This window comes from Neolamprologus multifasciatus, chromosome 6, assembly GCF_963576455.1.
Source record: "Neolamprologus multifasciatus chromosome 6, fNeoMul1.2, whole genome shotgun sequence".
In the NCBI taxonomy this organism is placed as follows: domain Eukaryota; kingdom Metazoa; phylum Chordata; class Actinopteri; order Cichliformes; family Cichlidae; genus Neolamprologus; species Neolamprologus multifasciatus.
Genome location: NC_140444.1, coordinates 1,674,683 through 1,688,007, shown reverse-complemented (window position 1 = coordinate 1,688,007; position 13,325 = coordinate 1,674,683). Strand labels below are relative to the sequence as shown.

The window sequence follows — 13,325 nt, the reverse complement described above, 5'->3', positions numbered from 1 at the left end:
AACAACTCACAGCCCGGTACCATACAACTCACAGCCCAGTACCAAACGACTCACAGCCCGGTACCAAACAACTCACAGCCCAGTACCAAACGACTCACAGCCCGGTACCAAACGACTCACAGCCCGGTACCAAACAACTCACGGCCCGGTACCAAACGACTCACAGCCCAGTACCAAACAACTCACGGCCCGGTACCAAACGACTCACAGCCCGGTACCAAACAACTCACAGCCCGGTACCAAACGACTCACAGCCCGGTACCAAACAACTCACGGCCCGGTACCAAACAACTCACAGCCCGGTACCAAACAACTCACGGACCGGAGTCGTTTGGTTCCGGTCTGTGGTTCGGGGGTTGGAGACGGCTGATTTAGGCACCTCGTGTGAGGCTCTCTAGTAAGCAGCTAATGTCCAGCACATTTCTTCTGTCCATAAAAACTCTGACACCTACAAACCAAGGCTACGTCCACACGTACATGGGTATTTTTGAAAACGGAGATTTTCCGTTTTCGTTTTAAAAAATAATCCCGTCCACACGTAAAGGCAGAAATGAAGGAAAACGCTGCTAGGAACATGCCAAAGCAGCAGGTGGCGCTATATTCCTAACCGTGCAGAAATGTTGGCCAATCAGAAGTCTAGAAGCCTCGGTGGGAAAAAGTAAACAAAGATGGGGCATAGAAGCAGAACCGAGTAGTATGTGTGGAGGGACAGTAACTGTGTGTGTATATGTAAGCATTTAAACACTGCAGAGACAATTAACAGTAACAGTGTTGTAGAAATTAATTTCACCGAAACAATAACGTGGCGCACAGTGTGACGCCAAAAAAGGCGCATACCTTTGACGCTGCGTTTTCTGCGTTTTCTCCATTTTTCTCGTCCACACGTAAATGCAAAAGCTGAGTTTTCAAAAATATCCACCCTGGCCGGAGTTTTTAAAATCTCCGTTTTCAGTGACCAAAAACGCTGTTTACGTGTGGACGAAAGGTGCATTTTCAAAAATACCCGGGTACGTGTGGACGTAGCCCAAGCCTCACCAAGTTTTGACCAACTTGCTCAAGAGCTGGTGTTAACCCCACTGGTGCCAAACCAGTGACTCAAAGCAGCGTTTTCACTCATCAGGTGAGACGACGTTTGCTTATGTGACAACACGTTGTGTTCACAGACACACAGCTGAACCTTGATTACAGCTCAGGAAGTCTTCAATTCAATTCAATTCAATTCAATTCAATTTTATTTATATAGCGCCAAATCACAACAAATGTCGCCTCAAGGCGCTTCATAGATACAGAGAAAAACCCAACAATCATATGACCCCCTATGAGCAGCACTTTGGCGACAGTGGGAAGGAAAAACTCCCTTTTAACAGGAAGAAACCTCCGGCAGAACCAGGCTCAGGGAGGGGCGGCCATCTGCTGCGACCGGTTGGGGTGAGAGAAGGAAGACAGGATAAAGACATGCTGTGGAAGAGAGACAGAGATTAATAACAGATACGATTCAATACAGAGAGGTCTGTTAATACATAGTGAGTGAGAAAGGTGACTGGAAAGGAAAAACTCAATGCATCATGGGAATCCCCCGGCAGCCTACATCTATTGCAGCATAACTAAGGGAGGATTCAGGGTCACCTGGTCCAGCCCTAACTATATGCTTTAGCAAAAAGGAAGGTTTTAAGCCTAATCTTAAAAGTAGAGATAGTGTCTGTCTCCTGAATCCAAACTGGAAGCTGGTTCCACAGAAGAGGGGCCTGAAAACTGAAGGCTCTGCCTCCCATTCTACTTTTAAATACTCTAGGAACAACAAGTAGGCCTGCAGAGCGGGAGCGAAGTGCTCTAATAGGGTGATATGGTACTACAAGGTCATTGAGATAAGATGGGGCCTGATTATTTAAGACCTTGTATGTGAGGAGCAGGATTTTGAATTCAATTCTGGATTTAACAGGAAGCCAATGAAGGGAAGCCAAAACAGGAGAAATATGCTCTCTCTTTCTAGTCCCTGTCAGTACTCTTGCTGCAGCATTTTGGATTAACTGAAGGCTTTTCAGTGAGTTTTTTGGACATCCTGATAATAATGAATTGCAGTAGTCCAGCCTGGAAGTAATAAATGCATGAACTAGTTTTTCAGCGTCACTCTGAGACAGGATATTTCTAATTTTAGAGATGTTGCGCAAATGGAAGAACGCAGTCTTACATATTTGTTTAATATGTGCGTTGAAGGACATATCCTGGTCAAAAATGACTCCAAGGTCCCTCACAGTGTTACTGGAGGCCAAGGTAATGCCATCCAGAGTAAGAATCTGGTTAGATACCATATTTCTAAGCTTTTCAGCGCCGAGTACAATGACCTCAGTTTTATCTGAGTTAAGAAGCAGAAAGTTAGTGGCCATCCAAGTCTTTATGTCTTTAAGACATTCCTGCAGTTTAACTAATTGGTGTGTGTTATCTGGCTTCATGGACAGATAGAGCTAGGTGTCATCTGCATAGCAGTGAAAATGTATGCTATGTCTTCTAATGATGCTGCCTAGGGGAAGCATGTATAATGTAAACGGAATTGGTCCTAGCACCGAACCCTGTGGAACTCCATAAGTCTTGAAGTCATAACGTCACTGCACTGGACCATGTTCCAGTATCGACCAGTATACGGCGCTCAGCTGGTGCAGATTTTGGCCCCAGTATGTTATGTAGGCACATGTGTGGTCTTTACATGTATGCACACACAAATGAACGATCTCAGGTTGAGCTGCAGCTCTGAGATGTCCTTTACTTGGACAGGTGGCGTGGGCGGTGCCTGTGACACTTCATTAATGAGGGGCTTCATCTGGTCACGTAGGACGGCTGATTACACTGACGAGGGCAGAAGCAGCCTGGGGCAGGGTGGCCGGCGGTGGAGACGATGCCCGTCACTGCACGAGGTTAATGAGCACCATCTCAGCTGCACTCAGGTCCCGGCTGGACACATCAGGCACAAACGCCTGGTTGAAGCAGCAGTTCCCGATTCTTCGTGTCACTGCGCCCTCTCCTCTCCATCCCTTCCTCCAGCCCCCTGTGATCTGATGAGCTGTATCTGCCTCTTTGTGCCCGCCCGCAGCACATGAATAAAGCCTTTATCTCCACCAAGATCGCTGCGTGCTAGCAACCAGAATATGCTTCATTGTCACCAAAGTGGGACACAGAGTGAGCAAGGACTTGACCCCTCATCTCATCCCATCCATCTCGGGCTACACGGGACACACGACCTCTAAAACACAGCGAGCGGATATAATTTCTGCCAGTGGCCAACCAGTTAGTGTCTGGATGGGTCTGAGTGGAAAGTATGCCTCGGAATAACCGAGCCAGGATATCTGCCAAGACGTTTGCCCTTTTCACTCAGCATTTTCCATCGCGGCTTTGAAAGATGCCGATATCCTCTGTTGGGGTGGTTAGGCGAGGGAATGTTTTACATTTCCAGGGAATGGTAACTGCCGTGTTCACATTTCCATATGCACGGTGCTCTTCTTTTAGCCACCTAATCTGCAGCGGTTTAAAATAACCTTTATTTTTATTACCAAGTCTTACATCACACATGCACTGCAGCCATGCAGCCATGCACTTCTCTGGACGTTACTCAACAGAGGTGCATGTGAGAACGTAAATGTCTGATGCAGGGTTGGACGTTAAATGTTTTTAACCGGTTTGGAGTCAGGGTTAGATTAACAAGTCTCCCTTTGTACTGAAAAGGCCAAATCCAAACGACCCAGTATGTAAAAGCATCACCTTTCCATCAGCCACATGCTGGATGCCTGCTGGGTTAATTGAACAAGCTAACGGTAAACGATCTCCACCGAGTGGCAGCACAATAGGTGCAAGTGTGAGACCTGGAAATGTCTGGTTGTAACTTATCAAGGAGGTGAGGACGGGGCCAGCGAAGGAGGGTTTTTCCTCGAGGAAAACCGCAGCAGAATGAAAAGCACTTTGCTTTAGCGAGCTCCCTGGGAGCCTGTTAAGCTATTCACGCTGTGCACGGTTTGAAAGGCAAATACAACCTCGAAACGCTCACAACAAGTTCCAGTCAGGAGAGAAGCTGAACGTGAGTGAGTCCTGGTGCAGCTGCAGACGTTTGCACAAGTCTCTTACACCATCAGATCCTAACAGAGTAACTAACAGCACATCTGTTCATAAATAAAGGTGAGCTTGTATCATGTGTGAGCTTTCAGACCTGCATGAAGCAGCTCAACAGGCACATTACAGCAATACTGACACAGAGCAGTTAATTACAGCATAAACTACTGTGAAGAGAGAGAGTCTGCAGTCGTTTTGGCTAAACCAGGACGTGCCAGCGGGAGCGCTGCTGCCTAGTTTAGCTTTATTTATCGAGGTTTGGATCTGGAGGCATCTGTAAAGCGTTACACAAACGAGGGGAAGAGCACGAAGAGAAGCTGAGAGAACAGAAACACAAGCTCCAGAGTTTAGCCAGTGACCAGAGTCCCGGGGCTGAAATCAAACACTCCCTGGAGCAGCCAGCTCTCTACTCACATCTACTGGAGGTGAGAGGAGGAAGCAGGAGGTCAGAGGTCATGTGTGGAAGCAGTGCTGGGAGAAAATGCTCATCTGGTCCCTGCGACAGAGTTCAGAGGTTGTTGATGAGCTTTTGTTTGAGATTCTGTAACAAACTACCTGTGATGACAGATCATTGAGCGCGCAGATGTTCACGGCGATCAGTCGTGCGTCATTAAAAATGGATGTTTCGATAGCGGCGGTGTTTTCACGACAGTCGAAATAAATGACGGCGTTCTGCGTGAAAGGTAAGCAGAGAGAGAACGAAAACATCACAGGACAGCGCGAGCACGTCAGAGAACTTCTTATCATTTCCAGAGCTTTGAGCGCTCAGCATCGACTGAAACGAAACAGATGGCGTGTGGCACGCGGTCAGCTGACTGAGAGCTTCAGTCCAGGGTGAAAGATTTGCTGAATATTCGATTTTTCCCCTCGAAGTCTCAACAACAGGCTGGTTTCAGGGCGTTAAAGAAAACGGAGCTAAACAAATGCTACATCTTTAGCACCGTGACCTCGTGTTATGAAAGGAATTACACGTACAAGCAGCTCCAGCGCAGTGAGGTCAGAGGTCACAGGCGCCTGGTATCTGCTTGTAAGTCTCGTCCTAAAGCTGCTGTTTGATTTTCAGCAGCTTCGGTTTACAAAAGAAACTTTTTAGTGGATGAAAAACGACGGATTTCCTAATTCGAGCGTATGAGTGGGGCAGGCAGATAGAGGGCTAATCGATGTGTTTACACTATTAGCATAATGGACGCTACTTAATGATTCTCATTGGCCTCCTGCTAGGCCGCCCTGCACCACCAGTGAATAAGCACTTCCCCAGATTACCGCCTTAGCCTCTCGCTGCTTCCCTCCCCGCCGAGGTCATCTCTAAGCCTCGTCAAATCCAGACCTCAGCTCCAACCTCCCGCCCGTGAGCCCGCCTACTCTAAGCCCCCCGAGGACCCCCTCATTACTCTCGGGGCCACAACAAGACTGCGGCTCACTCTGGGCATTAGCTGTCCAGATGGGTTTGGAGGAATCAATTAACCGCTTTGTGCGCGGGAGCGCCGTCACACTTGGCGAGCAGAGAAGAGATGGAGCAGGCAGCTGAAGGCTCGAGCAGTCAGTTTGGTTTCTCCTGATCGTCTCCACCGCACGCTTCTCAGTGACTGATCGGGAAAATAGCGAAATCATTTACTCAAAAGTGTTTCTTTTATTATCCGTCGATGAATTTTCCATCATTTTTTCCAAGTTGGCACCATCTCATGTTTGATTTTGTCCTGTAACGTTACCATCTAATAATAGATGATAAAAGCAGCAGCAGGTGAGGAGTGAAAGAAAAATGAACGAGTGAATGAAATATGAGACTCGAGGTCAGTGTTTCAGCCTGAGGTTCATCTTAAAAATCCCTCAACACGCTCTGCAGAGCAATTCAGCGCTCACAGCCTCAGCAGCGAGCTCAGAAATCATGACCTGGATTGTGCAGGTTAGGGTCAGAGGTCAGGGGTCGTCACAGGAACATCGAGCTGCTCGGACTCGGCCTCGTAGCCTTCACCTTCAACTCTTTGTGATTTAGGCTTAAATGCAGAATCATTTTAATCTGGAGATGAGCTGAACGGAGCGTTCCTCTGAGGGGACAGAGCCTGACCTTTAACCCCGCTGACCTCAATAAAAGAAGGATGTCATTAACATGGCGTGAACCACGATGTGAGGCCTCCTGGGTTACACCAACACGTCATCGCCCACAACTATTCCCAACGAGCCCCATCACCAGGGGTAACGCTGCCTCTTAAGCAGCCCCCTGTTGGGAGCCCAAAAACTGACCAATCGCACGAGTTCATGCCTTATCCAGCAATAATCTGATAATCTTGCAGCATCTCTTCCCCGCCAGACACAAGCCAAGGTCAAAGCCTATTGGTATTCACAGAGAGGGCTGTGAGGGGCGCGATGATCGATGACAGCGTCACCGCGGCCTATACGATGCCTTCACCGTGGCTCAAATACAGCATGCGCATAATAACAGAGTGATTTGTCAACGTTATGGTCCGCAGAGGACGGATTCGCCATTTAAGCTGATAGTTATACGATTACCAACCGTGAGCCCCGACAGATAGAACAAATCGCTGCCCACGGCCATGCAAATCGACTCGATAAAAATGCAAGATCTGCGGGAAAAAACGCCAAGTAAGAGAAGAGGGAATAAAATATGTCTCAGAAAAAAGGGGAAAACAGACGGAGAGGAGGGCAGGAAGCTTTGGTCGGCCGAGAAATTCCACACGGTGGAAATATATCTCACACAGAGAGAGGCTCGGCTACGAGGCCAGAGCTCGATACGTTTAGACATGAAGCCTGAGGAGGCGTGGGCTCCACCGGGTGGTTTGTGATGCAGAGTACGCCACCGTGTGGCCACTTTTTAGGGAGTAGTGAACGACTCTGAGATTACTGTCCTAAAGACCGCTCACACATTTAAACACTTAGACTCCTGAATGCTCGCGTTAGCTCCGCTGAAGGTGTTTGAACTCACAGCGAGGCCTCTGAGGTGGACACCCCCACTGTGTCAGGTACAAACAGTATTGTTCTTATATCAGCAGAATGAGCTGTTAATGCTTGAAGATGTCCGTGAAGGTTCTCAGTCATCCAGGTCATCCTAGTCTAATGAGCTTGGAAAGAAAAGCTTCTTCAGCTCTAAGTGTTCCCCCAAGAGGGTCATGGGCCTCCTATTGATCCTCTACCTAATCACATGAGCCAAGGTGTGAAAACAGGGGATTGTGGGTCACAATCAGCCAGGGTTTCAGGTGAACCCATCGTGAGACCTAGCCCCACCCTATCATGTGATTGGCCCAGGATGTGAGTGGGCGTTAAGGCGCCAGGAAAGGATGTCAAAACTGGATTATAGCTGGCAGACAGTTGGTCAGCCCTGCCGGCGCTCAAACCGCCACGATCTACAGCGTCAGGGCTCCTCAGGTGGACTCTTCTGTTCTTCATGACTCTGAGCTGAGCTGTAGTGCAAAAACTTTCCTGTCACATGAAGAAAAATCTGATTTTCTTTAACCCTTTAAAACCAGTCGGAGCAGCACGCTCTGTTTTGCGTAACTATTTTTAAATCCCGGTAGCTCTGCAACCACGTGAGCTAGCACAATAATTATTTTTGCATATGAAACCGGAGGAGTTGTACTTACATCTTATGCCATCAGCTTGTCCTCGGTCACAGTTTCCTTCCACATATAGTTTTGCAAAAACTGCATAAAAAGCACTTGCAGCAACAAAAACATAATATTCCAGAAACACGCTTTGCCGATCTGATCAGCTGTTTGTAACACTTCCTACGTTGGAATAGACGTCAGCGCGAACTTTTGCATGTCCGCCATGACCTGCCCGAAACCGGAAGTGACGTCATTTTTGCAGAAATGTAGATTTTACCATCAGGGCCTCATGAGCCTATACTGGTGTTTTTAAAAGTTATCTTTGACTTTCTGACTTTCTGTGTGGTTTCTGGGATGCTTAGGACTCATATTGCACTGCTGGAAATAGTTTATTTTGATGCATATGCTGCTTTTTTGCAAATTTGAATTTTTCCTGCAGTATATCAAAATTGGTGTATTTCAAAAATAAAACTATGAAGACACTCAAAATAAATTTCCTGTGGTGGGAAACTATTTTGTGCAACTTTTTTGTATTTACAGTTTTGAGGGATAAGCCTCTTAAATTTCTCTAACTAGAAATATATGTTAAAAAAACAAAAACAATTTTCAATTTTTTTGTAGTTTATTGCACTTTTTTGCAATTTATGTAATTACTATGCACTTAATACAGACATATTATTATAATTTAGACTGTAATGGTTGTATTGATGTATATCAACTTGAAATGCTCCCAAAAATGGCTCCACAGCATGTAAAAATATAATATAAGCTCTGGCGGACTTGGTTCTATGGTAGGTCTTAAAGGGTTAATATTCTACCTCAGCAATCATCATTTAGCATCGTTAGCACACAGACTGGAAACCAGAGCAGAGGCGTCAGTCTGATGTTTGGAGGAGTTAAGACGTTGCCTGTGTGTGAAAAACGTGTGTAGTTGTAAAAATGATGTGTTGCAGACATAAAAGCTCCAAAGACAAAGCCTCTGCTTTGATATCAGGCTTTTGCATCACAGGAGAGAAACATTTTTGCGGTTTTCTTTCAGGGCATTTCGACGCATCAAAAAGCAAACAAAGAAGAAGAGCAGCGATCCAACTACAGCTCCATTAAAACTTCATTTATTATGAAGGCTGCCGGACTTCAAAAAGGAGCAGCTGACGATTGCAGGAGAGTGACATCAGCTCAGAGTCACGCTTGTGACCGCGCTGCAGTACGCTCCTCTGCAGACAGGGGTCGACGTTGCTTAGACGCTCACACACGGACAGTGTGACGGTGGGCTTCGCTCGGGGTCTCCGCTCTTTTTGGAGCTTTGATCGATGGCGCTGGTTCCTGCGCCGCCCTGCCAGGCATGCGGCTCCTTTTCTAATCAGATCACAGTCTCAGCACACCGACTACAGTTAAGGCAACGAGCTTTTATGAAGGACCGATAAAGAATAAGACGTCACGACCGGATCCATAACGTCCCTCCTTCCTCCTTCCTGACCTGCTCTCCTCCTCCCCCCGAGGGAGATCCCCCTTTCCTCTTTCCTTTCCTGCACTCCTTCCTCATTTTCCAGGAAATGATAAAGTGCACACATTTCATCGCCACGGTAGCTTCAGCTGCCGCGGCCCGCTCTATTCATCACACTCTCGTGCAGTCAGCTATTACGGTAGGAAGCTCCCTCCCCAGGCTGACAGCGCCCAGCGAGTAAGTGTGCGAGTGCTCGTGAGTCAGACGCCGCATCGGGGTGAACGAGTGCATCCGTGAAGGGCGACGGCGGGAAAGAAACCGAGCCGAGAGCAGAGGAGAGGCGCGCTGACGTCGCTGCAAACGTGCAGGAGAAGAAAACCCTCTCTGATGATGCTGCGTGTCTTTTTGTGCGAGGTGCACGAGGTCGCCGTTTCTGACACGGATCAATAAATACGCACGCTCAGCTGACCGCTCCTCGCCACTCTGACACACTTTAACCCCCGTCGACCCTGATACTGAAGCAGCTTATCCATCACGGGTGAGTGAGCACATCGCCTGCCTGCAGCTCACAGCAGACGGGACACTGGGAGGACGAGAGGACGGAGACGGATGCTTCCTGGATGACGGACAGACTGCAGGACGAGGACACAGCTGAGACATAAACATGGTTTCGGATCCATCCATTAATCTGCTTTCTGCTACCCACCCAGGACATGGCGCAGAGATGTCCACACCTCGCTCTCCCCAAGCCTCCAGGTCTGAGATTCATGTCCTGGATCTGTCCTCTGGTCTGTGGCTCCGCCTCTCTGGTTACTGCAACAGGCCAGCGTGGCATCCATCTCTGCCGTCACTTGAGAACAAGACCTGAACATACTTCACCTCCATCACTCGGGACGCGATTCCTCTCCCAGAGCGGGCACTCCACCCTGCACCCAGCTGAGATTCATCGCCATCAGCCTTTAAGGCGTTCCTTCTCATCTGCACCGCTTCAAACAGACCAGAGAACGACCTCGACGCAAGCTAACGAACCAACAGACCGCTGACACTCTGGACCCTCGTCTACAGCTATCATCCAAATCTTCTTCAAAGCCCCTCACAGGACGCTGTCACTCAATATCTGAGCAGTTTTAATCAGGATACTCCAAACCTGTCGGCCCACATGTGATCGAAACACCTGACAAACCCACTCAGATACACAGCGTCTACCAAACAGGTCCAGCAGCACAGACGTCTAATAATCAGCTCCAAGCTCAGGCTGATCAAAAGTGTTCTGATGATGAGCGAAACATCAGGTCCTTTCATCGGTGTTGGAGACCCGTCAGCTTCCCTTCCTCCTTCTTTTCTCTGCGGCTGGAAGCTGATGAGAAGCTGTCGCCGTTCGCTTTCTTTCCAATTAGCACTCGGGTACCAAATTATGTCGACTCATCAAAACGCCGCCTCGTTACGCGTGGTGAGAGGAAAAGTGGGGAAGGAGATAAACACACGTGCGGGCGTTCAGAGATTAGCGGCGCCTTCTGGCAGCGTGTCGAGCATTTTAAGAAGCACCGGGCAGCGAGGACGTCTGCACGCCAACCGTATTTCACTGCTTGGATAAAAGCAGCGAGCGGCATCTACAACCAAGAGAGAGCGCCGTTATACAGTTTCCTGTGACATCACAGAATTAGTCACTGCGCTCACCTCCACAGTGAGGACATTTATAGCTACACTGATGCATCTCCATAACATGAAGTGTACTTATAGAAAATAAACTTTAACATCACGATTAGATCTCCAGTTTCATGGATGCTTCGCTTGTTTAGGTCAACGTTTTCAGTAGTTATCCTATCACGGTGCCGATGCTGCTCAGTGGAGTCTCTGGTGATTGGCTCTCGTCTGCCTGGAGCCAGAATCCTCCGGTTAACCCACATCAATATTTTAGGCTTATTAACCCTTTAAGACCTACCATAGAACCAAGTCCGCCAGAGCTTATATTATATTTTTACATGCTGTGGAGCCATTTTTGGGAGCATTTCAAGTTGCTATACATCAATACAACCATTACAGCCTAAATTTTAATAATATGTCTGCATTAAGTGCATAGTAATTACATAAATTGCAAGAAAGTGCAATAAACTACAAAAAAATTGAAAATCGTTTTTGTTTTTTTAACATATATTTCTAGTTAGAGAAATTTAAGAGGCTTATCCCTCAAAACTGTAAATACAAAAAAGTTGCACAAAATAGTTTCCCACCACAGGAAATTTATTTTGAGTGTCTTCATAGTTTTATTTTTGAAATACACCAATTTTTATACACTGCAGGAAAAACGAAAATAAATATTATAATGCAAATTTGCAAAAAAGCAGCATATGCATCAAAATAAACTATTTCCAGCAGTGCAATATGAGTCCTAAGCATCCCAGAAACCACACAGAAAGTCATAAAGTCAAAGATAACTTTTAAAAACACCAGTATAGGCTCATGAGGCCCTGATGGTAAAAAACTACATTTCCGCAAAATGACGTCACTTCCGGTTTCGGGCAGGTCATGGCGGACATGCGATAGTTCGCGCTGACGTCTATTCCAACGTAGGAAGTGTTATGAACAGCTGATCGGATCAGCAAAGCGTGTTTCTGGAATATTATGTTTTTGTTGCTGCAAGTGCTTTTTATGCAGTTTTTGCAAAGTTATATGTGGAAGGAAACTGTGACCGAGGACAAGCTGATGGCATAAGATGTAAGTACAACTCCTCCGGTTTCATATGCAAAAAACATTATTGCGCTAGCTCACGTGGTTGCAGAGCTACCGGGATTTAAAAATAGTTACGCAAAACAGAGCGTGCTGCTCCGACCGGTTTTAAAGGGTTAACAAATAGACCTCTCATAATTGGATTAAATAGGTCATAAAAAATAAAGCATCAAAGCTGGCTGGTCCAGTGATTTGAAGCATTTAACATTTTTTGGCTACAATTTCTGAAATATTATAAAACTGCTCAAAAATTCTGCTTTAAAGAAATAAATGTGTGAAAGTGACAGGAAGTAGACGAGCAGACTAAAGTCTGGACACCGACAAACTCAAAGCCTTTTCGGTCCTGTTGTTAGTTTTGTGGGAGTGATCAGAGGAAAGCCGAACTGAGCAATAACACAACAAACACAGATGATTCAGACTCCTCCGAGCAGCCATCGTTTACCTTCACCGCAGGTTTGCAGTGTCTGACCATCACCACAGGAGTCAATGGTTACTGTGGGCTTTCCTGCACTCTCTGCTGTAATGAGCTGGTTTTGCAAACCGCTCAGGTACTGCTGGAATCCATTTCAGAGCGAGAAGCAACAGCCCATCTTTAACTTAAGACATGAAGGCCCCAAAAATCATCATCAAATCCTTCATTACATCGTCTCAGCTGCTGCTAGGAAACCACTACTGTACACATCAGGTATCACACCTGAACCTTCGACGGACTCCTAAGAGCCCCAGTGTGAGAGTTTTAGTTGTTTATTCCGGCTGCTTGTTATTTAATACTCGATAGTCTGCAGAGGTGCTACATATAAAAATGGATGAGGCCACCTTGCTCCTCCAGGCAGCCTCGCCTTCGATCAGCTGAGGATGTTTGGGTCCTCCTGAGATCTGAAACAACCAGACAGTACTTTTGTGTCGTGCAGTGAGTCACTGTATCCTAACACATTCGTATTTACAGGCAGGCTGGGGGCAGCTACAGAGAAATATCCACTAGTGGAGCGCTGCCCCCTGCTGGTGAGGTTTCCGTTTAATTCTGCAGATGGTTCCTTGGAAAACTGCTGGAAAAGCTCCGGGTGACGACAGAGTGAAGCAGGCATGAAAACAAAGAGTGTCCAAAGCTGATCTAAAAGCCTGACTCGTGAAAGTGCGCGCACACACACACACACACACACACACACACACACACACACACACACAGCAGGGTGTGTTCACACGCCGCCTTTCTTCTTCTTCCACAGCACTCTCTGTGGCACACAAACACACACTGTCCAATCATGGCTTGGAATCAATGGCCACTCTGGTTGCCGAACACCCCCTCCCCCATGGTTCATTTTCATTTAGCAGATGCATTATGGGTAGGGAATGAAAGGAGCCCATCCAATTTAGCCGAGACACAAGTCGAGTCGTCTGGATCACGACGTCTAACTAACCGAGCAGAGCTATTTGTTAAAGCAGACGGCGGGCGCTTCCCCCTCCTGAGTATTTCCTTCTGTTATTAAGGCGGCGCGAGC

At 47.1% G+C, this 13,325-nt stretch overlaps 1 protein-coding gene across 9 annotated transcripts in view; it reads right to left on the bottom strand.

The window, feature by feature from the left end:
• The window catches only part of sh3pxd2aa (SH3 and PX domains 2Aa), a 116,436-nt gene that overhangs the window by 54,482 nt on the left and 48,629 nt on the right, over positions 1-13,325 (bottom strand). The window contains exon 1 of one of the 9 annotated variants that reach the window (XM_085161996.1): positions 290-1,680. The exons of the other annotated variants lie outside the window; for them this stretch is intronic. The gene's annotated coding sequence lies outside the window, so the exon portion shown is untranslated. Of the gene's footprint in view, positions 1-289; positions 1,681-13,325 lie in introns of those variants that run through there. 9 annotated transcript variants of the gene reach the window in all.